This window comes from Ornithorhynchus anatinus, chromosome 7 (assembly GCF_004115215.2).
Source record: "Ornithorhynchus anatinus isolate Pmale09 chromosome 7, mOrnAna1.pri.v4, whole genome shotgun sequence".
NCBI classification, from domain to species: Eukaryota; Metazoa; Chordata; class Mammalia; order Monotremata; family Ornithorhynchidae; genus Ornithorhynchus; species Ornithorhynchus anatinus.
In genome coordinates, this window is record NC_041734.1 from 23,107,501 (window position 1) to 23,132,660 (window position 25,160).

Sequence of the window (25,160 nt, forward strand, 5' to 3'; positions counted from 1 at the left end):
TTTTTGAGTTTCCACTGTACTCTCTCCAGCCCTGAGTACTGTGCTCCGCACATGGAATTACTCAATGAAATTCATTCATTCCTTTATTCAATTGTATTTATTGAGCACTTGCTGTGTGCAGAGCACTGTACTAAATGCTTGGAAAGTACAATTTGGTAGAGACAATCCCTACCAGACAAAGGCTCACAGTCTAGAAGGGGGAGGTAGACAACAAAATGAAACAAGTAGACAGGCATCAGTAGCATCAACATAAATACATAGAATCATAGATATATACACATCATTAATAAAATAGAGTAATAAATATGTACAAATATATACAAGTGCTGTGGGGTGGGGAAAGAGGTAGAGGAGAGGGAGCGAGTAGGGGTGATGGGGAGGGGAGGAAAAGCAGAGGAAAAGGGGGGCTCAGTCTGGGAAGACCTCCTGGAGGATGAGCTTTCAGTAGGGATTAGAGCATTAAATGATTACAGCATTAAATGGTTTTCCCTTTCACAATATAGATTGGTGTCTCCTTATGAATATGTGCTTCTTTGTGTTCAAATGGATCTCTGGATTGATCTCTGTGATATAATTCCATGGTATCTCCAAGCTCACACCCAGAAGACCGATCCCTGCCACCTTACTCATTGTGATGGCATTCACTGCCCACTGTCATGTCAACCAAGCTGACCTGCCCACCTACACACCAGAGGCCAAGAGTACAGTGATGGCTGCTTTAGAATGGAGCAGCTTTGTGAATATTGCACCCTTCAAAGGTATTAAGAGGAGAAAAGATCCCTCTTCATGTTCATGAATACTCCAAAGTCAGGTTTAATGTTTCAGTGGTAACCACGAAACAGCCAAGCTCATCTGGGACAATTTACCTCAACATGGCACAACTCATTGATCAGGTGAGAAGGAGAAATCCTTTATCTACCAGGCAATGAGCCCTGAGGATGGTGGGTGTTAGATGAGGTAGGTGTCGAGCACTAGAGAGATTAAACAGAGTGTAGGCAGGCTGGAGACAAAGAAGGGAACCCCCAGGGAATGTCAGGTACAGTATCTAGACTGTAAGCTTGTTGTGGGCAGGAAATGTGTCTGTTTAACATTATATTGTACACTCACAAGCACTTAGCATTTTGAGAGACAGCCTCCAGGGGAATTTGGAGGGGAGCAACTGGAAAATTTGGATGTGGAATGTTCAGCTCTACTGGCCTCTCTCCAGATTCCACTGTTCCTTCCTGATGTTTTCCAGAGCTGGCATTCTCCCTTGAGGAGCAGCAGAAAACCTCTAAATTATGCATTTGCTTCTCTTAGAATGCCGATCATCAGATGACAGCTGGATCTGAACTCTTATGAGAAAGTGAGTCAGTGGTCAACACTGAGTTATGTCTTGTTGTCTGCCTGGCCTTCAGAGAGTAACCACAGGACATCCTGGTTTGACCCATACCTCCATGGCATCTCAAAAGGCCCCACATTTTCTGGAGGTGCACCAGACCCCCACTCTCAGACATGGCAGCTTCCTCCTCCTGCTCTGTCACAGCTTGGACCCACATTGCCATCACGTCCCTGACTGCAGAAACCAGCCAGGGCTCACAAGGAGAAAGGAGTCTCTGGTGCATACATTCCTCTGGGGAAAACCCCATTCATTCATTCATTCAATAGTATTTATTGAGTGTTTACCATGTGCAGAGCACTGTACTAAGCGCTTGGAATGTACAAATGGGTAACAGATAGAGACAGTCCCTGCCCTTTGACGGGCTCACAGTCTAATCAGGGGAAACAGACAGACAAAAACAATAGCAATAAATAGAATCAAGGAGATGAACATCTCATTAAAACAATAGCAAATAAATAGAATCAAGGTGATGTATATCTCATTAACAAAATAGTAGAATCAAGGTGATGTATATCTCATTAACAAAATAAATAGGGTAATGAAAATATATATACTTGAGTGGACAAGTACAGTGCTGAGGGGAGGGGAAGGGAGAGGGGGAGGAGCAGAGGGAAAAGGGGGAGCTCAGTCTGGGAAGATCTCTTGGAGGAGGTGAGCTCTAAGTAGGGTTTTGAAGAGGGGAAGAGAATTAGTTTGGCGGAGGTGAGGAGGGAGGGCATTCCAGGACCGCGGGAGGATGTTGCCCAGGGGTCGACGGTGGGATAGGCGAGACCAAGGGATGGTGAGAAGGTGGGCAGCAGAGGAGCGGAGTGTGTGGGGTGGGCAGTAGAAAGAGAGGGGAGGAGAGGTGGGGGGGGCAAGGTGATGGAGAGGCTTGAAGCCTAGAGTGAGAAGTTTTTGTTTTGTGCAGAGGTTGATAGGCAACCACTGGAGGTTTTTAAGAAGGGGAGTGACATGCACAGAGCGTTTCTGCAGGAAGATGAGCCAGGCAGCGGAGTGAAGAATAGACTGGAGCAGGGAGAGAGAGGAGGAAGGGAGATCAGAGAGAAGCCGACACAATAATCCAGCCGGGATATTACGAGAGCCTGTAACAGTAAGATAGTCATTTAGGTGGAGAGGAAAGGGCGGATCTTGGTGATATTATAAAGGTGAGACCGGCAGGTTTTGGTGACAGATTGGATGTGTGAGGTGAATGAGAGCCGAGTCAAAGATGACACTGAGGTTGCGGGCCTGAGAGACGGGAAGTATGGTCGTACCATCCATAGTGATAGGGAAGTCAGGAAGAGGACAGGGCTTGGGAGGGAAGATGGGGAGCTCAGTTTTGGACATGTTGCATTTTAGGTGGCGGGCAGACACCCAGGTAGAGACATCTTGGAAGCAGGAGGAGATACGAGCCTGATGGGAGGGGGAGAGGACAAGGGAAGAGATGTAGATCTGTGTGTTATCTGTATAGAGATGATAGTTGAAGCCATGAGAGCGAATGAGTTCACCGAGGGAGTGAGTGTAAATGGAGAACACAAGAGGGCCAAGAACTGACCCTTGAGGAACCCCAACAGTTAGACGATGGGAGGGGGAGGAGTAGCCTGTGAAGGAGACCGAGAATGAACGGCCAGAGAGATAAGAGGAGAACCAGAAGAAGACGGAGTCTGTGAAGCCAAGGTGAGATAAGGTGTGCAGTGTCACAGGCAGCTGAGAGATCAAGGAGGATTAGGATAGAGTAGGAGCCATTGGATTTGGCAAGAAGGAAGTCATGGGTGACCTTAGAGACAGCAGTCTCGGTAGAGTGGAGGGGATGGAAGCCAGATTGGAGGGGATCCAGGAGAGAATGGGAGTTAAGGAATTCTAGGTAGCGAGTGTAGACAACTTTCCTTCACACAAATGGCCAAGTCCCAGGGGCCTGGGGCCTTTCTCTTCCAGAACTCTAGCTCAGTCAAGAAGGGTTAGTCGCCCCCCTGAGCCAGTGCCCCCCAGCAGCCCTATCCCAGAAACAGCACCCTGCATTTGGCTCAGGACTGGGGCTCAGGCTCAGGTTCAGACTTACCCCAGCAGACCCCTGGGGATTTAGTCTCTGGTGTGAAAGTCTGACAGTGAAGGGCCAGAGGACTTGCTCTCCCCTGACTTGTGTTAGGCCCTGGGTAGGCTCAGGGAGAGGGTGCCTGGGCATCCCCTGATCGAGGTAAGGATGTCTGGCTGGACCAATTGGTGGGGTGTAGGGGATTCCCTTGTCAGGGGCCCCGTGGTGGGCCCAGAGCTCAGAGAGTGGGGGACAGGGAGGAATTTCACAGGGGAGAACTGGGCCATCTGGAGAAAATGTGGCTTGCGCTTACCATTGTGCTGCCTCTCCACCATCTGGAGGGGGTAGGGGGGAAGCAATTAAGCAACTGCAAATTGCTTTACAGTTTAAATTTTTGAAGCTTTATTAAAATTGACCTAAAATGAGTCAAAAGACCACAATGCACTTCTAGATCCCCACCTGACTTACTCTCCTCCAGCTAATTCCTAAAGACATAACCCCACCATCACCACCATCACCAATCATGCACCTGTCTCCCTACCTGCTGGAGTCAATAATAATAATAATGACATTTGTTGAGCACTTACTATGTGCCAAGCACTGTTCTAAGCACTGGGGTACAAGGTAATCAAATTGCCCCACATGGGGCTCACAGTCTTACTCCTCATTTTACAGATAAGATGACTGAGGCAAAGAGAAGCGAAGTGGCATGCCCTAGGTCACACAACAGACAAGTGGTGAAGCCAACATAAGAACCCATGTCCTCTGACTCCCAAGCCATCTCTCTTTCCACTAAGCCACACTGCTTCTCTGCCAGACACGTTGGCTGGCATGACTCCGCCGAAGAGATGGAAGTGGCAAACTCAGAGATCTGGCTGGATGGCTGATGTTAGCAGAAGCCCAACTCTGTCTTTTATCCTGCCCCACTTCCTTTGCAAACCATCAGCCTAACCCCCATCATAAACAGCTCACAGGAGGGCTGGGCTGATTAAACAATGTGTCCTGGAATTGGATTATCTTGGAGGAATTTGCCAAAAAGCAAATTCTCTGTATGTGATAAGGGTTCTCAGAGAAAGAGGGGCTTTCATCTTCCTACTTGCTTCTCTGCCACCTCTCTATCCCATTCTACCTGGGTCTGGCCCCTTCATTTTGTAGGCATGAAGCCTGGGTTGGTGAGGTTTTCCCATATAGATTCTACAGGTAGGGGATTGGGTTGGTGAGACCAGTGCATGTGGATTCTGTAGGGACGGCTTGAGCTCAGTGAAGGCTGTTGGATGTGGTTTCTGCTGGCAGGGGAGCAGGGTAATGAAGCCTTTGGACTGTGATGGAGCTGTAGAGTGGGCTGTGTGGAAACCAAGGGAGCAGGGGAGACAGGAGGACTGGGAGGGTGAGATTGGGGTGCAGAATGGTTTGTAAATCTATGACACCCTCAACAGTAAATGATTTCTGGGAAACTTTTGTTTTTCAGATTCTTCCAATAAAATCATCAGTTCATGATACATTACTGAGAGCAAACCTCCTCCAGGAGGCCTTCCCAGACTGAGCCCTCCCTTTCCCTCTGCTCCTCCTCCCCTCCCCATTGCCCCTACTCTCTCCCTTTGCTCTATCCCCTTCCCATCCCCACAGAACTTGTGTATATTTGTACATATTTTTTACTTAATTGATTTTATTAATGATGTATATATATATATATATATATATATATATATATATATATATATATATATATATATATGATTCTATCTATTTTGATCGTATTGATGCCTGTCTACTTGTTTTATTTTGTTTTGTTGTCTGTCTCCCCCTTCTAGACTTGATCCCGTTGTTGGGTAGGGATTGTCTCTATCTGTTGCCAAATTGAACTTTCCAAGTGCCTAGTATACTGCTCTGCACACAATAATCGCTCAATAAATATGATTGAATGAATGAATGAATCCACCACTCCCACCCTCCTCTGACTGATTCTTCCAGATGAGAGCTGAAGGGCAGGCAAATCTGTTTGTTAAGTCCTCTCCTCTGGTCATGCAAAGCCCTCTTCACTGCACTCTGGTGATTCAAGACCAGATGGTGGAGAGCCTTGAAGACTATTGTGAGGAGTTTGGGTTGAACACACAGATGCCAAGGGCTGTCTGTGGGTGTCTTGGATGGGAATTGGGTTAAAATGAATGAAGGAATAAATCAAACAATTATTGTGGGCAGACCACTATACTATGCACTTGGGAGAGTACAATATGGCAGAGTCGATAGACACATTCCCTGCCCATAAGGAGCTTACAGTCTCGAAGGGGAGATAGACATTAATATAAATAAATTACAGATATGTACATAAGTTCTAGGGGAGTGAGAGTGGGGGGAATAAGTGCTTAAAGGGTACAGAGTCAAGTGCATAAATGAAGCAGAAAGTAGAGGGAATAGGGGAAATGATGGCTTAGTTGGGGAAGGCCTCTTGGAGAAGATGTGATTTTAATAAAGCTTTAAGGTAAAGAGATTGGTCTGTGGCATATGGACGGGGAGAGATTCCAGGCCAGCAGGAGGATGTGGACAAGGGGTTGGTGGTGAGACAGATGAGACTGAGGTACAGTGACTGAGAAATATCTCCTATTGGACAATAAGCAGGCACAGAGTTGTGTCAGAGCAATGAGTCAACACTCTCAATTGAATAATGAGTCAGAGGCAAAGACATGTTTCCCACAGGACAATCCAGCTAGAGGCTGGAAGAAGGCCAGGGTTTAAACTTGGTGGAACAAAGCATTTCACCCATGCTGAGCTGACACCTAGGAAATTGCCCTCCTGGATTGGGAGTGGAAAATAAATAAGTACTCATTCTTGCTCTTGAAGTTGTGATCTCATTTGTTTCTACCAGAACTATCCCTATACTTGCACAGAGGTATTAGCTTCACTGAGAGCAGTGGGACTGGGAATAGCATCTCTTTGAAGAGCTGTCTTCTTGGCCCCCAAGGGGCCTAGCCTCATCGGTGAAGAGGATTGAGATTCTCTTTCCCTCACACCCAAACTCCACCTCTTTCCTGTTCCCACTACCTTCCATATCAGCCCCATTTCCAAAACTAGATCTAGCCACCCCCCTTGTCTTTTCTTTTAACTTTGTCTCATCACTTCCTTCTCTCCCATCCCAGCTCCTAGGTCCCTGCTATCCAGAAGAGCCAAACTTGCCTGGATGTGATTGGCTGCAGCCCAGGGGATGAGATGCTCAGCATTCCCCCTTTGCTCTTTTGCCAATCTGCCTGGGCTCTCGACATCACTCTTGAGTCCTTAGGATAGAAATAAGGGTTGGAGGACAAGAATGGAGAGGAAAGACAAACTCCATCTGCCAATAAACCGGACAGGCTGAGCGCCATGGCACTGCCTGATCCCCTTTGGGTATAGGTTATAGAATAATTGTAGGTATGCCCTTGGTAGATAAAGGCCTCAGATGGGTTTCTAAACCCAAAAGCATCCTGGACCTGGAAGATATGGCCTTGGATGTCTAATGAATCAAGCACAAAGAACAGGTAGAATGGAATAAATATGACAGAATCACAAAAGCTCTCTTTTTTCAACGTCTCTTACATGGCATTTCAATGCCTTAGGTGCTGCTTGATGCTCAAAGGAAAAGATGAATAGGGGGCTGGGAACAAATCTGAAATAAAATAGCAGGGGAAATGCTCCTAACTGCCAGGGGTCATGAAAAAGGCAAAATAGAGCCTGCTGGTCTTTTTCACTGCATGTTTCTGGAAATATCCATTCTGTGGTGTGGGACACACTTGACTTTGGGCTTGCCCATGTCTGAGCACTGGTACCATGAGTATCTTCGCTAGTAGGGCCTTCTACTGTACCTAGGGTTGCTCTCCCTTCCCTCTTCCTGAGATTTCTAGTCCGGGAAGATGCCTGCCAATGATAAGATGAGGTTAATGTATTCTTGGGCTGTTCATGTGGATTCCCACTAATTTCATTCATCAGGCAAGAGGGTAGAAAAGGCCCAGAGATTCAGACTGAAGTATGAAGTCGTGATGGTGGCCTAGAAGGATCTTAGCAAATTTCTGGATAGTAGTAGTCATAGGATTTATTAAGTGCTTTCCATATACAAAGCACTATACTAAATGCGGGGAGAGAAGTACAAAGATGAGATATAGACAGTCCCTGGACCCCCAGGTTGTCACAGTCTATGAGTTAGGTAGGGATGGGCTTGGAGGCAGCCGCATAAGGAAAGTTAAAACAAAATTACAAAAGAGAAGGATGATGATAAGCATGATAGGAACAATAGAACACAGTAGTTGGAGAAGCTGAGTTTCAAGCCTCTCCTTATTGAGGCCAAGAGACCAAATTTCTTAAAGTCGAGAAGGCTAAATACTTCCAGTGTTTGAGACAATCAATCCATTAGTCAGTAGTATTTATTAAGCACTTACTGAGTGCTCAACAAAGTAGTAAGTGATTGGGAGAGGGCAATAGAATTCATAAACATGATACCTGCCCAAAGGAGCTTACAATCTAGTTGGGGAGACAGATTATAGAAAATGGCAGGTAGTAGGAAGCAATGAAGAAAAGAAGTGCTCTGGGAATTGTGAATTCCCAAGTGCTTGGGTGCTGTGGAAGTGCTGAAGCTGCAGTTGGTGAAGAGTATTTCATGGGCTGGAGGAGGGACTGAAGGGAGGGGGTCCTGGCTATCCCAGGGTGGGCCAACATTTGTCCTCAAATCACCAGCACAATATGCTGCCTTCACTCTTGCGCTCATGTTGCAGAGTACTCATTACAGTAATCTAGACACTAGACCAATTCTTCCCATTTCAAATTCAGTCTTTCTTGCTTCCTCTCATTAACAATTATGTCTATTCTCCCTCCTTCATCCAATAGGGATGTCATGCCCATTCTCTATTGCCCTGATGACTTTATCAACTAATCTGTGGACAAAATCAAAACCATCAGACCTGAGCTCGAAGAGTTCTGCCATCTCTCAAATTCCCTTTCACCATCACAGTCACTTTCTCATCCTTCAAATCAATCAGTGATATTTACTGAGCACTTATTAAATGCAGAAACTGTATTAAGTGCCTCTCAGTCGTTTCTCCAGCAATCTTCTACCTAATTTTAAAATCTTGGTCTGCTCCTTGTATCTCTGACCTCATTTCCTCCTTCTTAGAGAAACAACACGACAATCTGATATTTCACTTTTCTCCTTGAAGATAGCTATGATAGTGGTGAATGATGAATGATGAATTTCTGTATATTCATTCATTCATTCAATAGCATTTATTGAGCGCTTACTATGTGCAGAGCACTGTACTAAGCACTTGGAATGTACAAATGGGCAACAGATAGAGACAATCCCTGCCCACTGATGGGCTTACAGTCTAATCGGGGGACACAGACAAAAACAATAGCAATAAATAGAATCAAGGGAATGTACATCTCATTAAAACATAGCAATAAATAGAATCAAGGGGATGTACATCTCATTAACAAAATAAATAGGGTAATTAAAATATATACAAATGAGCAGACAAGCACAGTGCTGAGTGGAGGGGAAGGGAGAGGAGGAGCAGAGGGAAAGGGGGGAAAGGGGGCTTAGCTGAGGGGAGGTGAAGGGGTGGGGGCAGAGAGGCAGCAGAGGGAGTAGAGGGAAAAGGGGAAGCTCAGTTTGGGAAGGCCTCTTGGAGGAGGTGAGCTCTCATAGGGCTCTGAAGAGGAGAAGAGAATGAGTTTGGCAGTGGTGAGGAGGGAGGGCATTCCAGGAGAGTGGAAGGACGTGGCCCAGGGGTCGATGGGGGGATAGGTGAGAATGGGGGACGGTGAGGAGGTGGGTGGCAGAGGAACGCCATATATTCTGTATATGAATTCATATATTCTGTATATGAATAAGTGTTTAAGATGGGTGTCCCTTTCATGCTTGCAAACCTCGGGGACTATGTCCTAGTGTTCAGGTATCTTGCCAGGTATCAGGGCCCTGTCTGATGCAGTGACATTTTTGGTACTCCGAGAAAGTACCATTTCTTTGCGTATTAGAAACCTGTCTATGTTTTGAAGGGCCTTGTTTTCAGTGGTAGAGAGCTTGTTGCAGAGCATATTGAAACGTGGCCATCTCTTCAGGATTCTGTCCTTGCTTATGATGAGGTTGGAACCAATTTCACTTTCTGTGGTGCTGTGACTGCAAAGTATACAATCTGAGTGCATTATATCTACCTCAGTGCTTAAATGGTGCTTGTAGCTATATAAGTAAGCATTTAACCAATACCACAATATTTAGCAGTTCTTGGTTTCGGGGCAGAACTGCAAATCTTTGAATCTCATACTCTGGCATCTCATCAATTGCCTTGCCTAGGAAAATAGGTAAGAATGAAACATAATTTTGTATAAAAAACAACAGGCCCTCATGGTTGGTAGAAAAGTAGTATGGTCACTTTCTCTTGACCTAACTCAATGGAATAGCCCCATTACTGCACGGGGTAGTCACGTACCTAAAAATCAAATTCATGTCTCAGAACACCTGCCCTTCATTTGGAAAGGTTAACATCTTCTCCCTTTAAAAAGTGTGTCCTCTTAAATTACCATCCAGCAGTTCAGAGCTGGCTGAAATTATTCTAATAGAGGTATAAATCTTCGGTCTTGAAAATGAAATCAAATTCAGGAATTGCTTTATGTTTGCCCTTCACAAACAGGCTGAGTTTATCATACTTGTTCAGAGCTGAAGGATGGAATCATTTATCGATATTTGATTTAGAATCCCAGAACATAAGCTCAGAAATGTTGACATCTAAATTTACTTTCTTGGATTCCTCCACTGATACTGTCCAAGTTAGCTGCTATCCTTTCCAGGAGCAGTGGAGGTTTATACGGCTTTTGTCTGGGGAAATATTTGGAAGTGTCTAAAGGGCCAGTGAGATTATCTCCTGTGGTACCTTCCCTCCTTGTGAGTAGGAAGCAGGAGCACTCAGCTCTCCATGGTTAAGGGGGTTGGGGCGGGGGGGCGGCAAGCAAGAAAAGAATTGGTTATGCTGCTGTGAACAAGTTAAAAAAATAATTCTTCAGTGTCACTAGCAGAGGAGGGGGACTGTGGGGACCTGCCAGCGAGAATTTGGGGATGTGGAGAAATGAGGAAACAAATTCAAGTCTATGGTGGCTGTGTAGGAGGGGGAGGAGGGAGGTGAGTAGGAGAGAATGGTGTATTAAGGATGGCAAGATTGAATGGCACAACAATATTACATCTGGCGAAGGAAAATCTAGTCCTTCTGTTTTAGAGGCTGATATTAATTTCGACTGTTGAATTTTTTAAGGCGCATTTATTGTTGTTTTGTACTTGTTTTCACTGTTCTCTGTATCTGTTCTCTTCCACTTAAATTGTGAGCCCCATGAGGGACAAAGACTGAGGTCTGATTGATCCCTTGTAATAACAGAATAACAGTCATTTTATAGCACTTTTTCAAGTAAGCACTATTGCCTTTTAATGCCGATATTTCTTAAAGTGTTTACCTTGGCTTAAGCACTGAAAAGTGGCCTTAAATATTTTTTAAAGGTTGAGGGAGAGGAGGCAAGACTTCCCCTGGTATTTTGACTGAGTTCATTAGAGTGATTACAGATTATTTCTATTTAACATATGATAGTGACAAATTTACTAAGCATAGCTAATGGAAGATTTCTAGTAAGTTGGCTCAAGTTGTCATTGATAAATAGGAGGCAAGAGAAAGCATACAAAAACATAAACCTGAATATAAAATGTTTTTGTGAATTTAAAAAAAATTGAAGAGGGAAAACATAACACACTTAACATTATTTCCTATGTGAAACTATTTTAATTACTGCCCTTTAGCTTAACACTTGGTTTCTATGGAACCTGTTAAGAATGCTAACTAAGGTATAGCTCGATCTCTATTAACCACAGTGCTGAGTACAGGGCTTGGCACAGTGTAAGCATGCAATAAATTCAATAATTAATGATAATGATGGAAGCTGCTGCCACTTCTGATGATGATGATCAAATATCCAGTCTTGGCACCATCTGCATCAACCCCATGTGATCAGACAACACAGATTTTGCACTGTCATCTAACCTTTTCCTTGGTCTTGGCCCCAGGCCCAATTTTTGACTCCCATTAGCCTTAATCCCACAATTTCATCGAGGTAAAAAAGGCTCTTTGCTAATCTACCTAAGAAGTAGCATAACTGTTGGAAAGAGCTTGGACCTGAGAGTCAGGGGACCTGAGTTCTAATCCTAGTTTAGCCACCTGTCTGCTGTGCAACCTTAGTCAAGTCATTCAACTTGCCTGGGTGTCACTTTCCTTACCTGAATATGAGGATGAAGTGCCATAGTCCCTTAGACTATGAACCTCATGTGGGACAGGATCTGTATCTAGCCCGATTATTTTGTATCTACCCCAGAGCCTGGCACAAAGTAAGCACTTAACAAATACCACTATTATTATTACCTGGGTTCCTGAAATCTCTTCTCTTTGACACAGGCAGAAATTTGGATCCTGTGAAATGGCAGATGGCCTTTCATTCAGGACCCTGCAATTAGCAGTCTTTTGCCTGGAGTGAATTTCAGTTTCAGGGAAGTTTTCTGAGATCAATTAACAAAAAAATCTGAAATCTTACTTCCTTGGAAAACCTGTTCCACAGAGAAACCAGAGGTTTACAGAGCAGATTTGACTGACCTTCCAGGACATTTCAAAGTTAGAGTCCTTGAGAAAGCCCCGATTCCATCATTGTCTATGAACAAGCTGCAGCTTTCTGTTCTGCTCTAAAACACAGGAAAGGCACTGCCTCGCTTTGGCCAGACACTATTCTCAGCTTCTTGGTTGCATGTGACACCTCCAAACTTGATGTGCAAACTCCCACCACCCACACCATCTCCTGGGAAATGGTTTCCTGTGTCATAACTAAAAACCTTTATCCCAAACTGTGCTGTCTGCAGCAATGCAGACATAGGACTGGCTCCAAGAAACAAAAAGTTTCAGTTAGACATTATTGACTGGGGACCCAAAGGCAATGGGACAGTCTGGACTACCAAGAGAATCAGGAAAGAAATCAATACAGTGATACCCCCAGGGATGAGAAATGGCCCAGGCTCTTTTGGGGCATCTTGAGGACTGGCAATCAAGTGAATGGCTCAGTTGGCAGAAATTACACCTTAGTAGACATTTAGAGTAATCAAGGCCAAAATCCTCAGGTGGCTGTATGACTTACTGGGAACTCTTCAGCCCTAAATCCTGACTGAAACAGTAGAACCCTGAACCCTGGTCTGCTGGGTCCCAAAAGACTTCCACAGTTCTTCCCTTCCAGCAATGGGCAAGAGGGGCGGCCCCTGCCTCCACACTCCATACATGACCCCTTTTCTTTCAAATAAGTGTCCTGAGCATTCAGTGTCTAGCTAGCAGCATGGCCTAGTGGGTAGACCATGGTCCTGGGAATCAGAAGGACCTGGGTTCTCATTCTGGCTCCATCACTTGTCTGTTGTGTGCCCTTGGGCAAGTCACTTCACTTCTCTATGCCTCACTTACCTCATCTGTAAAGTGGGGGTGGAGTCTGTGAGCCCCATGTGGGACAGAGACTGTGTCTAACCCGATTTGCTTGTATCCACCCCAATGCCTTGCACGGAACTTTTAACAAATACCATGATTATTATTATTAACAAATACCATCATCACTATTATTATTATTTAGCCAGCCACCCTTCCTCCTGAGGTTGGCTGCAGAAAGCCCAGGGAGATTGGACTCCCACCCTGCCACCCACCTTCCCAGGGAAATGTGTTTCCCTAGCATCCTAGCTCTACATGAGCCTGATCTGTGGGCAGAAACAAATGTCAGAGCTCTGAATGAGTTTTTAATAGACAAGTTGAAATAAGATAAATGAGTTAATTAGGTAGCAAATTAAGTAGAATTTTAGTAGAAAATGTCTTTTCCTTTCTTCTAACACTTTTCTCCTTCCCCCAGGGCCCTCTCTATTTTGCTAAAAGCACACTTTCCTATAGCACATATTCTTCTGCTTCTTTCCCCTCTTTAGAGGCATCTTAGCTCCTAGTCAATGGTATTTATTGAGTGTTTCCTGTGTGCAAAGCCCTGGACTAAGTGCTTGGAAGAGTTCAATACAACAGAGTTAATAGAAGCAGCATGGCATAGTGGATAGAGCATGGGCCTGGGAGTCAGAAGGTCATGGGTTCTAATCCTGGCTGTGCCACTTGTCTGCCTTGTGATCTTGGGCACATCACTTCACTTCTCAGGGCCTCAGTTACCTCATCTGAAAAATGGGGATTAAGAATGTGAGCCCCATATGGGACAGGAAGTCTGTCCGACCTGTTTAGGTTGTATCTGTCCTGTGGCTTAGAACAGTGCTTGACACATAGTAAATGCTTGACAAGTACCATCATCAAAACAATAATAATAATAAACATGTTCCCTGCCCAAAACTAACTAGTTTACAGTTGCCCAGGTTTATCCTTTCTGACTCCTGATCTCCTGACTTAAGATGTTAGAGTAGGCTGCTGCCAATCTACACAATTGTTCCCCTCTCAGGAGTAGATGCTAAATTCCTCTGGGATCTGCATCTCTGTACCCCAAAATTTGACTCTTTTAGATTGTTCCCCAAAACTTTCTCAGTGTCTTGACCCTCCAGAATCACATTCCTAAACCTTTTGGGCTAAAGGGCTTTTTTCCCAACTTACCAGTCCCCCCAACAACCCCATCCCAATTGTCTCCTGTGATTGGCTGTGTTCTAGATGGAGGCAACTGGTATGTTCCTGGTGCTTAATCCAGTTAGCTTTCCCTTAAGGAGATGGTCCTCTAAAGTTAGTTTATTCCTCCTCTAGCAAATTCCTCTCAGTGTGGGGGGCTCCCTTAAGTGGCCATCACAGGCCAACTGCCTGGGAATGCCAATCTAGTGACACCCCTTTCCTCTAAACCTGGATATTTTGGGGGATCCTGGTACTGCACTTGGGATGCCAAGTGAGCCCAGGTTGCCCTTATTCTAGCCATTTGGATTGAACCCTAGGGTGTCTCAGGCCAGAAATTTTCCCTAAATCAGGAATCATGGAGAGGTAGGGAAAGATTGTTCCAGGAACACCCTGCTCTTCCCCTCCCTCCCAGGCTCTGGAAAGATCAAGACCTGTTGAGATTAGGGAAACTGGATTCTGATCATCAGAAGGAAGCTGAATAATTGGGATAAGGCAAAGCTTCTAACCATAGGCTGCAGTGCCACTTAAGGGAGAAGAGCTTAGGAACCAGTCAGGGCAGGGGCTAGGTGTTAGGGAAGCTTGTCCCTCCTTGTTCAGGGGTCTCAGCTAGTCAATTCTTCCTGGGCAGTCAGCCAAGACTTACAGCCGCAAGAAAGTGCAGGGAACCCAGCCCTCATCTCTTAGCTTCTCCATCCCAAAGTGTGATTCCAGAGCTGAACATTTGAGCTTTTCAAAAGTAAACATCATGGGAGGGATCCCAGCCCAATCCAGAAGCCATGCACCAACTAGGGAACATTGCTGCCAATGAAATCGTAGAAAAGTAGACTTCATTTTGGATATCCCCCATGGACCTTCCCTTTGGTTCCATTAAAAAGAAGCCTCAAGAATGTGATCCAGCATGGGCTTCATATTTATAGATCAGTGCAGGTTTATTATTAAAGCATCAGCAGGAATTCCTTACTCTACAGGGGTCATTTATTCCCACAAGAGAGACTCGCCTAGAGTTGAAGGTTGGATTCTAGTTCACTTCCTCTTTGGGCTGGTCCTCTTTCTGGAATCAAATTTGTTCTTGCACTCAAATGTCAAAAAGGGTCATAAGCTGCATCCAAGGGAAGAGTTCTAACTGGGATGCTCTGGGGTTTTTCCTCTTTTTGTTTTGGGGAGTTTTTTAAATAGTATTTGTAAAGCACTTACTATATGCCAGGGACTGTACTAAGTGTCGGAGTAGATACAAACTAATCAGTTTGGACACAGTCCATATCCCACATGGGGCTCACAGTCTTTATCCTCATTTTACAGATGAAGTAACTGAGGCATAGAGAAGTGAAGTGACTTGCCCACAGTTACATAGCAGGCAAGTGGTGGAGCCATGATTAGAACCCAGGTCCTTCTGACTCCCAGGCCCATGCTCTATCCATTAGGCCACTCTGTTTCTCTTAGAGGTTTCTTGGCTAAAAGCCTGTAGGTTTCCCCTGACCGTGTGGCGGACCTGGCCTCTGCCTCCACCCCTGGGGATTTCTTCCATGAGAATTTCTCGTGTTCAGTAAATTCAAGGTGACCAGGGAACATTATTTAGCTAGAGCACCCTGGGATGACCCAGCATTCCTACCACCATCCTGTGACTTGAAAAGGTATTTCCAAACCAGAACTGGGAACGGTTGGGAAATCATGCATTTAATTTAATCCTACTGCTGGAGAACAGTTAATTCACTGTGGAAAATTCCATTTCACTTCCCTAAACATGCGAAACCCAAAGACATATACATATTTTACTTAAACTATAGGTAGGTAGAGACCTTTTTTGTGATAGAACAACCAAGGATGAGTATTTAACACAATTAAACCTACAATTCTAAACATAGTAACTCATGGTAACTCACTTTGGTTCGATCTCATCTGTCTCATCACTGACACCTTGTCCATATCCTTCTTTTGGCCTGAAACTCCCTCCACCTTCACATCTGTCAGACCATCACTATATCAACCTTCGAAGCCATACTAAAATGAAAATTTCTCCTGAGAACCCTTCCCTGACTAAGCCCTCATTTCCCCTATTTGACCTCCCTTCTGCCTTACCCATTCACTTGGACCTGCATACCTTTGATCTGTACCCCATTTGATTTACATACATAATCCTACATTCTCCCATTTCCCCTATTTTCTAATTTATTTGAATGTCTGTCTCCTGCTCTAGATTGTAGGCTCCCTGCGGGGAGGGATCAATCTGTCTACCAACTCTGTTGTACGGTCGCAAGTACATAGTAGAGTACTCTGCACACAGGAAATAGCCAATAAATACCACTGATTAATTGATTATGAAGCACAACCCTTCCCTTCCCCAGAATTTCCTTAAATTGGAGTCCCACGGGACTTCTCCGCACCACTAGGACCAAGGTCATCTCCACTCAGTCCACAATGGACTTCTGACTCCCCGAGGTCTCTTCAGCCTTCCCTGTCTGAATCCCTGTCATCTTTCCAAAGAATCAGCCTTCCTACCTGCCTTCTATTGAATCTTCTTCCATCCCTGGCTCCAGGCTCAGTCCCTGAAGGATTAAAGTTTATTTTTTTTGGATTGATCCAGATGGAGAAAGTTCCAAGAACTTCTTTGTGGCTTCCTGCTAGCTGTAGGAAGTTTGGAACTTGCAAAATTGCAAATGACTTTCTCTACAGGACCCCTATGTTAACATATTTCTTCTTTCCAGGGAAACAACATCCAAAGCTTCTTCTTCCAAAGCAAAATCAAGGGAAAACATTTGCCAAAAACATTCACTCAAAGGAAAGCACCTATGCCTCATGAAATTTTTAAAAGAAAATCTCTGTCTTGCTCACTAATGTTTTAGCAAATTTTATTTGAATACACCACTAGGAGTGAATCAGCCCTTTCTCCATGTACGTCATTGAATAGCTTTGTTGTCTTTGTTAAGAAATTGGATTTTATTAATTTCTCAGTTCAAATGTGGGATGTTCCCTGTTAATGCACCAAATTTATGAGAACGACACCCCTCCCCTTCTTCCTCTCTCTTATTTCTCTGTTTTGAGAATGCAAAACATCAACATTAACAGTACATCTCCTTTTTTCTTTGGCTGAATAAGCTCAGAAATTCAATCTCTCTTTGGAACCTAGTGGACTCTGCCCTGTCTTTCATTGGTATTACATGTCCATTGAAAGTTCCTATATTTCCATATCACTGGAATGGGAGGTTCCAGGGAGAAGCTGTTCAGGATTGTAATGGATTCCACAGCGTCAGTGGAAGTAAGAAGCAAATACATGCTGCTCATTTCCAGTGGCTAAACACAGCAAATTCTGTTCTTATGTTCTCCCCCAAGCAGTGGACTTCATGAACTAGGGCCTGATTGGGGTGGAGCCATGAAAAGCTTAGGCTCCCAGTCCCCCCAGGCTGGAACAGACAACGTTCAATGGCTTGGGCTGCCAGACGCCATGAGCCATGATGGAGCTGACAAGCTTAAGTCCTTGTCTCAAGGAAATAACGATTGGATACAAAACTATCACACAGGATAGTCTGAGATTTCCACCAGAGTCAGTGGCTGCCCTTCAGTAGCCTCTCTTACTGGGGAGAGCCCAGGGCTCCTGCACCTCCCTGTAATTTATTTATTTATATTAATGTCTGTCTCCCCCTCTAGACTACAGATGCACACAATAACCTCTAAATAAATATGATGACTGACAACTGACTTACTAGTGGTCAGGTGGCCAATCAACAGGCTCAATTAGAACTGACCAGTCTCTGAGTCAGAGCCCTTGCCTGGGCCTAGAGGAAGAGAAGACAGAAGCAAAAATTGAAGGTCCCTGAAATTAGCAAAATGATTCTGCTCTGAAATGTGATGGATCATCCTTTTTTTCCATTTAATCTTTTTATTCTATTCAGCATTCCCACTTACATGGGACTAGCTCACTAACTACTACAAGCACATCAATCAGTCAATCAATCAATGACATTTACTGAGAACTTACTACATACAGCAACTGTACTAAGTGCTTGGGAGAGTACAATACAATAAAGTTGGTAGACAAGATCCCTTCCCACAAGGAGTTTACCATCTAGGAGGGGAGACAGACAATGAAATAAGTTACAATTGAGGGAAATGGCAGGCACAACAATATGTTCATAAATCCTGTGGGTTGAGGGTGTGGGGATATTAAATGTTTAATGGGAAGCACTTTGCTGGGCCCAGATGGTGAAGATCCTGTTCACATGTTCCCCTGGAATCACACTCAGCACCAGAGCCAGATGGATCAAGATAATATATTTCCTTCGTGATACCAGAATCTAGAACAACTACAAAGTCCTTCTCCCTTTTGTCCCTCCCCCGTCCCTGCTCTGGGTACTGCTATCAAAATCTCCTCTGTTAATTCCCAAGCGATGAACTGGGAATCCCCAGAAAATAGGTCCAGGCATCACTGTAGACAAGAAGCTCCTTTCTTCAATGAGAGAGAGGCTCTCTCACTTGATACAAAACAGAAAAATGTGGCACTACTATTTCATATCAATCAAATTTTCAAATAGCAAAGGAAGACTCTTTGGGCACTCCTGTTCTGCTGCTGACAGGGGATTGACCCTAAATACTCAAGGCAAGCTGTTGCCAAACGACTATCTGGCGACTATCTAGATGGTCCAGAATCTTGGTTTCTTGGGTTTACTTAGGTCATAGGGTAACATTTAGTTAATTGATAGGACCCTACACTCCCCTCTGCAATGATTTCTCACCAGACTCCAGCCCACAAGCAGGAAAATCTCCATTAGGAAAATAATTTTTTAATGCTTCTTTCAAATCCATTACCTGGGTTTCCCAGTTAGATGCTCCAAGATTTGAAATTCCTCTCTGACTCTCCATAGATAAATGATGTATCAAGAGATATACAGAATAATTTATACTATATCAAAGCTCCTTCCTCCATTCCTTTTCTTAGGGAAACCCTGTTGGCGAGGACATACCAGGTAAAGAATTCTTAGTTCTGTCCAAATGCTTGGTCTAACTTCCATCCCCAAATAAGGGATACAAGGATCATAGACCCCAACAAGAACAAATGCTTAAAGGTCATCAATCAAGAGCTTCTAAACAGTGTTGAACTCTTTCATTCATTCAATTGTATTTATTGAACTCCACAGACTGTGAAGTTGCCTTATTCAGACCAAGCATGATGACTGGGCCAAGAGGTTACTGCTTGGTAAGGGAAAGAATGGGTTACCCTTGGAGATTTTTCAGGTGTTGTTGAGTAACATTTTAGAAAAATGATCAGAACAAAAGTGAAATATAGACTGGAGAGGGGAGAGATTGAATGCAGGGAGACTAGTGAAGAAGCTGATTTGGTAATCTGGACTATGATGCATGCCTGAACCAGGTGTTGGCCATTTAGATAGGGAGGATCATTGATCATTGACAGTGTGATCATTGAAAGAGAACAAGAACTCCAGGATAATACCAAAGATGTTTATTTCCAGGATAGGGAGAGTGATCATGTTGTCAACTGTGATGGAAAAGTTAAGTAAAGGAGTGAATTTGGGAGGGAATGGTGTTTTGTTTCACAAATATTGAACACAAGGGGCCAGTGGAACATCCAAGTGGAAAAAATAGAGAGGAGAGAGCTAGTAAAGTGGATTTGAATGTAATAGCTGAAGCTATAAGAGCAGATGAGCTCTTGTTTGCATATTAAGTGAAAGTTGGGCACCCAGTACAGTGTGGCAGAACACCCACAGTGAAGTGGAGAGAGGTGGAAAAAACAGCAGCAAAGGAGACAGGCAGAGTGGCCAGAGGCCAGGAGAGAGTACCACCATCCTTCCTGTCTCACAAGCCCATAACCTTGGAGTTTTCCTTGACTCATTTATCTCATTCTTGTGTATCTCTCATTCATTCATTCAATCATATTTGTTGAGCGCTTACTGGGTGCCGAGCTCTGTTCTAGGTGCTTAGAAAATACAACTCTGCAATAACGAGAGACCATCTCTGCCCACACTGGGCTTCTTGCCCATGTCTTGTCTCTAGCCTGGAATTCCCTCTCTCTTCATATTACAGTCATACAATTACTCTTTCCACTTACTGAAGGCACATCTCCTTCAAGAGGCCTTCCCTGACTAAGCCTTCATTTCCTTTTTTCCCCACTCTTTTCTACATCACCTTAATTTGCTCCCTTTATTCACCCGTCCCTCAGCCCCATAGCACTTTTGTACATATCCATAATTTATTTATATAAACTGTGAGCTCACTATGGGCAGGGAATGTGTCTGCCAACTCCGCTGTATTGTACTTTCTAAGCATTTAGTACAGAGTTGTACACACAGTAAGGGATCAAGGAATGCTACTGATTGAGAGAGAGATCTGTGTGCAGTCATCTAAGAATGGGTGCACAGTCTTTTTATGTAGTAAAGACCCTGTGGATCTCTGGCCAAACTCCTCAACATAATAATAATAATAATAACATTTATTAAATACTTAATGCATGACAAGCACCCTCTAGACTGTGAGCTCACTTTGGGTAGGGATTATCTCTCTTTTATCACTGTACTGTACTTTTCCAAGCCCTTAGTACAGTGCTCTGCACACAGTAAATGTTCAATGAATACAATTGAATGAATGAATTTGGGTGGATTCAAGATAATCAGGTTGGACACAGGCCCTGACCCATGTGGATCTCACAGCCTAAGTAGCAGAGAGAAAAAACAGGTATTTAAATCTCTATTTTACAAATGAGGAAACTGAGGAACATAGAATATAAATGATTTGTCCAGGATCACACAGCAGGCAAGCATTAGAGTAGGGATTAGAACAGAGGTCTTCTGTCCTTCCTCTTACTTAGACTGTAAGTTCTATGTGGGACAGGGACAGTGTCCAACCTGATTAACTTGAATCTACCCCAGTGTTTTGAACAGTACTTGACACATAGTAAGTGCTTAACAAATACCATAGTTACAGTTATTAATATCATCATTATTCCAACTCCCAGGCCCATGCTCTTTCCAACAGGCCATGCTACTTCTTTACGGATTCGCATTCCCAATTCCCTTTGACAGATGATAAAAGATCCGAGTGACTTGGAGACAGAGGTACAAGGACAGAGATAAAGATTTCTCATAGATTGCTATCTTCTGGGATTGCAGTGAGGGCAGGTGATTTCTCTTTTTTCCCCTTATTTTCTTCAAACACAAACTTCTACACTAGTGATACATTTCCTCTGGTGGCCAGTGCCTGTGTTGCTAACTATATGCAGGTGTGGCTGGAAAGATCAATCATGAACCCTTCCTTCCAGCGAGAAATGAAGGCTTTCCAATTCCAGCTGGGGTGGGCCTCTGCGTTCTCGAGCTCTGTCCTTTAGCCTTACAAACTGTTACCCAGAATCCCCAGCCCTCCTCCCCACTTACCTGACAGCAATAGGAGCCCCTCGCTCGGGTCAAACACAAGCCGAGCTCTTAATTAGCTCGAGCCACGCCAGGACTCTTCCCCAGTAATCTGGCAGCAAGAGGAACGTGTGGTTTGTCCAAGGTGATTTTATTGCCACACCAAGTCCATCTGCAGGCTGCTGGCCTCAGAGCATGGGCGGCCAATGGGAAGTGTGATGTTAGTCACTTCCCTCCCCATTACTAGTACTTCTGCACACCTGTTTTTATTTGTTATAGGCAATTAGCACAACCACACAAATGAGCCTCTTGTGATACAAATCATCATGCTTCCTTCAGCTCATGTTTGGTAGGAGAACTCAGGTGTCAGTGCTGCTGAAGCAGAGGTGGTCTTGTTTGGCTTTGATCAGTTCACGGTGGTCATCCCTGTGTGGTGGTTCATGACTCCTTCCTGTCTGGTCCTCTTTCATCATTATCTGGTGGGCAGGTTATTTTAGGAATACATGCTTCCTGACCAGGGATGTCTCATTGGTAACCTTCATTCCCCAATACCAACTGCCCCTTACTGACACTCTGACACAATTACCTATCATAGTGGACAACACCACTCTTCTCCCTATTTTACAAGTCCATATCCCTGGCATTATTCTTTATGCATTCTCCAATTCTTCCCACACATTCAATATGGTACCAAACCCTGTTAGTTCTACCTTCACAACAGCTCTATAATCCACCCTTCCCACTCCTTCCAAAGTGCTCCCATACCAGTGCAAACACTTATCATATCTCACCTTGATTATTGCATCAGCCTCCTTAGTGACCTCCCTACCTCCTCTATCTCTACTCCCTAAACGATACTTTCTGTAGATTGTGAATTCTTCCTAAAGACAGTAAGCTCCTTGTGGGTGGGGATCATGTCTACAAAATTTGTTTTGTTGTACTTTTCCAAGCACTTAAGACAGTGTATATAGTAAGTGCTTAATAAATACCATTGATTGATTGATTGATTCAATCTGCTGCAAAGATCATTTTTCTAAAAAAAATTTAGTCCATGTCTTCCCACTCCTCAAGAACCTCTAGTGCTTTCCCAGCTACCTCCATATCAAACAGAAACTCCTTACCTCAGGCTTTTAAACCTTTCCTCAATAATTTCATAGCACAACTCAGACCACACATTTTCTCTTCTAATGCCAACCTACTCACTGTTCCTTAAACTTGTCTATCTTCCTACTGCTCCCTTGCCTATGTATTTCCACTGGCCTGGGACTCTCTACCCTTCCATATATGACAGATCACCAGTCACTACAAAGCCATATTAAAATCACATCTTGTCCAAGAGGCTTTCCCAAATAAGTCCTCATTTCCCCTACTCCCTCCCCATTCTGTCACCTACACACTTGGTTATGTACCCTTGAAGCACTTGATATTCAACACATCCTGAGCTCTGTGGCACTTACCCATAATTCATATTAATGTCTCCCTCCCCTTCTAGACTGTAAGCTACTTGTGGGCAGGGAACATGTGTACCAACTGCTATAATGTTCTCTCCCAAGTGCTTACTGAATACAGCAAGCACTCAGTAAAATCACCGATGAATGATTGGCTCAGTTTAAGTGAGCCATTCCAGTTCTAATTTCTTTTCAGTGGTTCATCGGTCTATTGGTGATGACTCTTGTTTCCCAGTACCACCCAGCAGGGCCTCCTTATCTTCTCTAGAATGTAAGCTTCTTGAGGGCAGGGATCATGTTTATCCACTGTATGCTCTCAAGGACTTAGTACAGGGCTCTGCACATAGAAACCCCTCAACACAAACTACTGAATTTGTACAGAGGGTGTCTACTTTGCCCTCCCCACCTGCAGTTGGCCCTTCTTGGCCCACAATTCAGAGGCTGCTCTCACACCTGGCTATCTCCATCCATCTCACATATACAACTGGGAAAGTTGCTGTGAATAAAAATGCTTTCAATTTTAGCAGGGGCCCTAGGGTTCTGGGAGTATTGGGCTGAATCTAATCAACTCATTTGATCAAGAAGCTTGTCTCCACTCAGCAGGGTTGGGTGTGTGAGGGGGGCGGTGAGCCCAGGGAATCTATTCCTTCAGATAGTTATGCAGACTGAAAATGCCAGAAGGTTCAAGGTTTGGATATATTTATTGATGAGCAGTTCAGAAGGGAAAAGCTAGGAATGTAAAAAGGGAGAGTTAAAGGCCTTAAAATAGTCAACCCTAATCATCAGGATGGCTCTGAAAGGGCATCAATCACCCAGTCCCTCCAAACATCCTGATGCAGCTGCAGGGACAGAGTCATGGGATGGGTGAACCATACCCTGCCCCAGTTATGGCATCATTTATTTTCTGATACTCTGACACATTCCTCTCCTATGCATCGGTGTCCCCTACTGTAAAATGTTCTAATAGCACTCCTGCTATCCCTCAGAGAAATCACAAGAAAGATAATAATTATAAACTGCTCTTCCATCGGGGTATGAGCAGCAAGAACAAAGCATTGTCATTATTATTATCATAATTACTATTATTAGAGCATGGAGCATGCACGATTTTCAGGGGATAGAACCGTGGAATGTTCCATGAAGCGTTTAACTATTCTTGGAAATAGATTTCTCATCAACAGTAGCCGAGCAACTGGGAGAAAGGGAAACTGAAAAGAAGGACAAAGTCCATATTACTTCCTCAAGAGGAAGAAATACAGCTCTGCTAAGTGCTGGGAAAGCAAATAGAGGTGGGAATTAGACCCTGTCTCTCACCCTCAAGGGACTCCCAATCTGAGAATATAAGGTGGGAGAGGTGGCTGGCAACAGATGCATAAGAAGCAATAAAATAATAAAACATTAAAGCTGTATTTTTTTTTAAAAAGGACAAGTATCTAAAATTAAAAGAAACATCAGTAGGGGGCTGTGGATAGAGGAGCAGAATTTCAGTCACCTTGTGATTAAGAGTCTAAGGCACACCCAAAGCCACAGTAATGGCTGCAGCTTCCTGGGGTTTTTATTCAATTGTATTTATTGAGTGCTTACTATGTGCAGAGCACTGTACTAAGCACTTGGAATGTAAATTCGGCAACAGATAGAGACAATCCCTGCACTACAACAGGCTCACAGTCTAAATGGGTTTTGTGGTGGCTTTCTGCTGCAGGCACTGTACTCCTTCCCACAGGGGTGGTGGAAAGCAGGAAGGAGTGGAGTGTCCTCAGTGGTTTAGAAGAGAGTGGTACAGGTTCTGTGGAGGCAGTGTGGCTGGCTTTCTAGTTGGAGGATGCCAAGAGCACTCACCAGCAGTTTATAGCACCACAACTCCGCATGCACAGAACATGTTGGGAGCAGGGGCCCTCTGGGTGGAGAAGAAAGACAGAACTTCCCCCCATTGTTTTTCTTGACCACAGTGGAGAAGGATAAGCTTGAGAAGAATAATCTCAACTCCCAATGTGGAGAAAGAAAACATTGGAGACTGCAATCTCTGCAAAGCTATGAGAAATGGCAAAACACTTGGGTCTGATAGCATTCCTGGAGAAATCTGAAAGCATGGAGTGGGCCAACTCTACAACATCTGTACATATTTATCCTCAACAGATGTAAAAAAGAGGGAATGCTACAGAAGCTCAATGATCCCAAGATAATCACCATTCTAAGAAGAAAGAGGAGACAACCTACTGTGGTAACTACAGAGGAAGTTCTCTGCTTTCTATCACAAGCAGGATTTAGCCAGAATATTCTGAAAAGACTGTTAAAGAATATAATTGA

The 25,160-nt window shown here is 44.1% G+C and overlaps 1 long non-coding RNA gene across 1 annotated transcript; it reads left to right on the forward strand.

Annotated features, from left to right (window-relative positions):
* Positions 1-705: 705 nt before the first annotated feature.
* Positions 706-25,160, forward strand: LOC120638522. The gene is made up of 2 exons (XR_005660215.1): positions 706-893; positions 24,990-25,160. It is a non-coding gene; the product is annotated as an uncharacterized LOC120638522 (long non-coding RNA).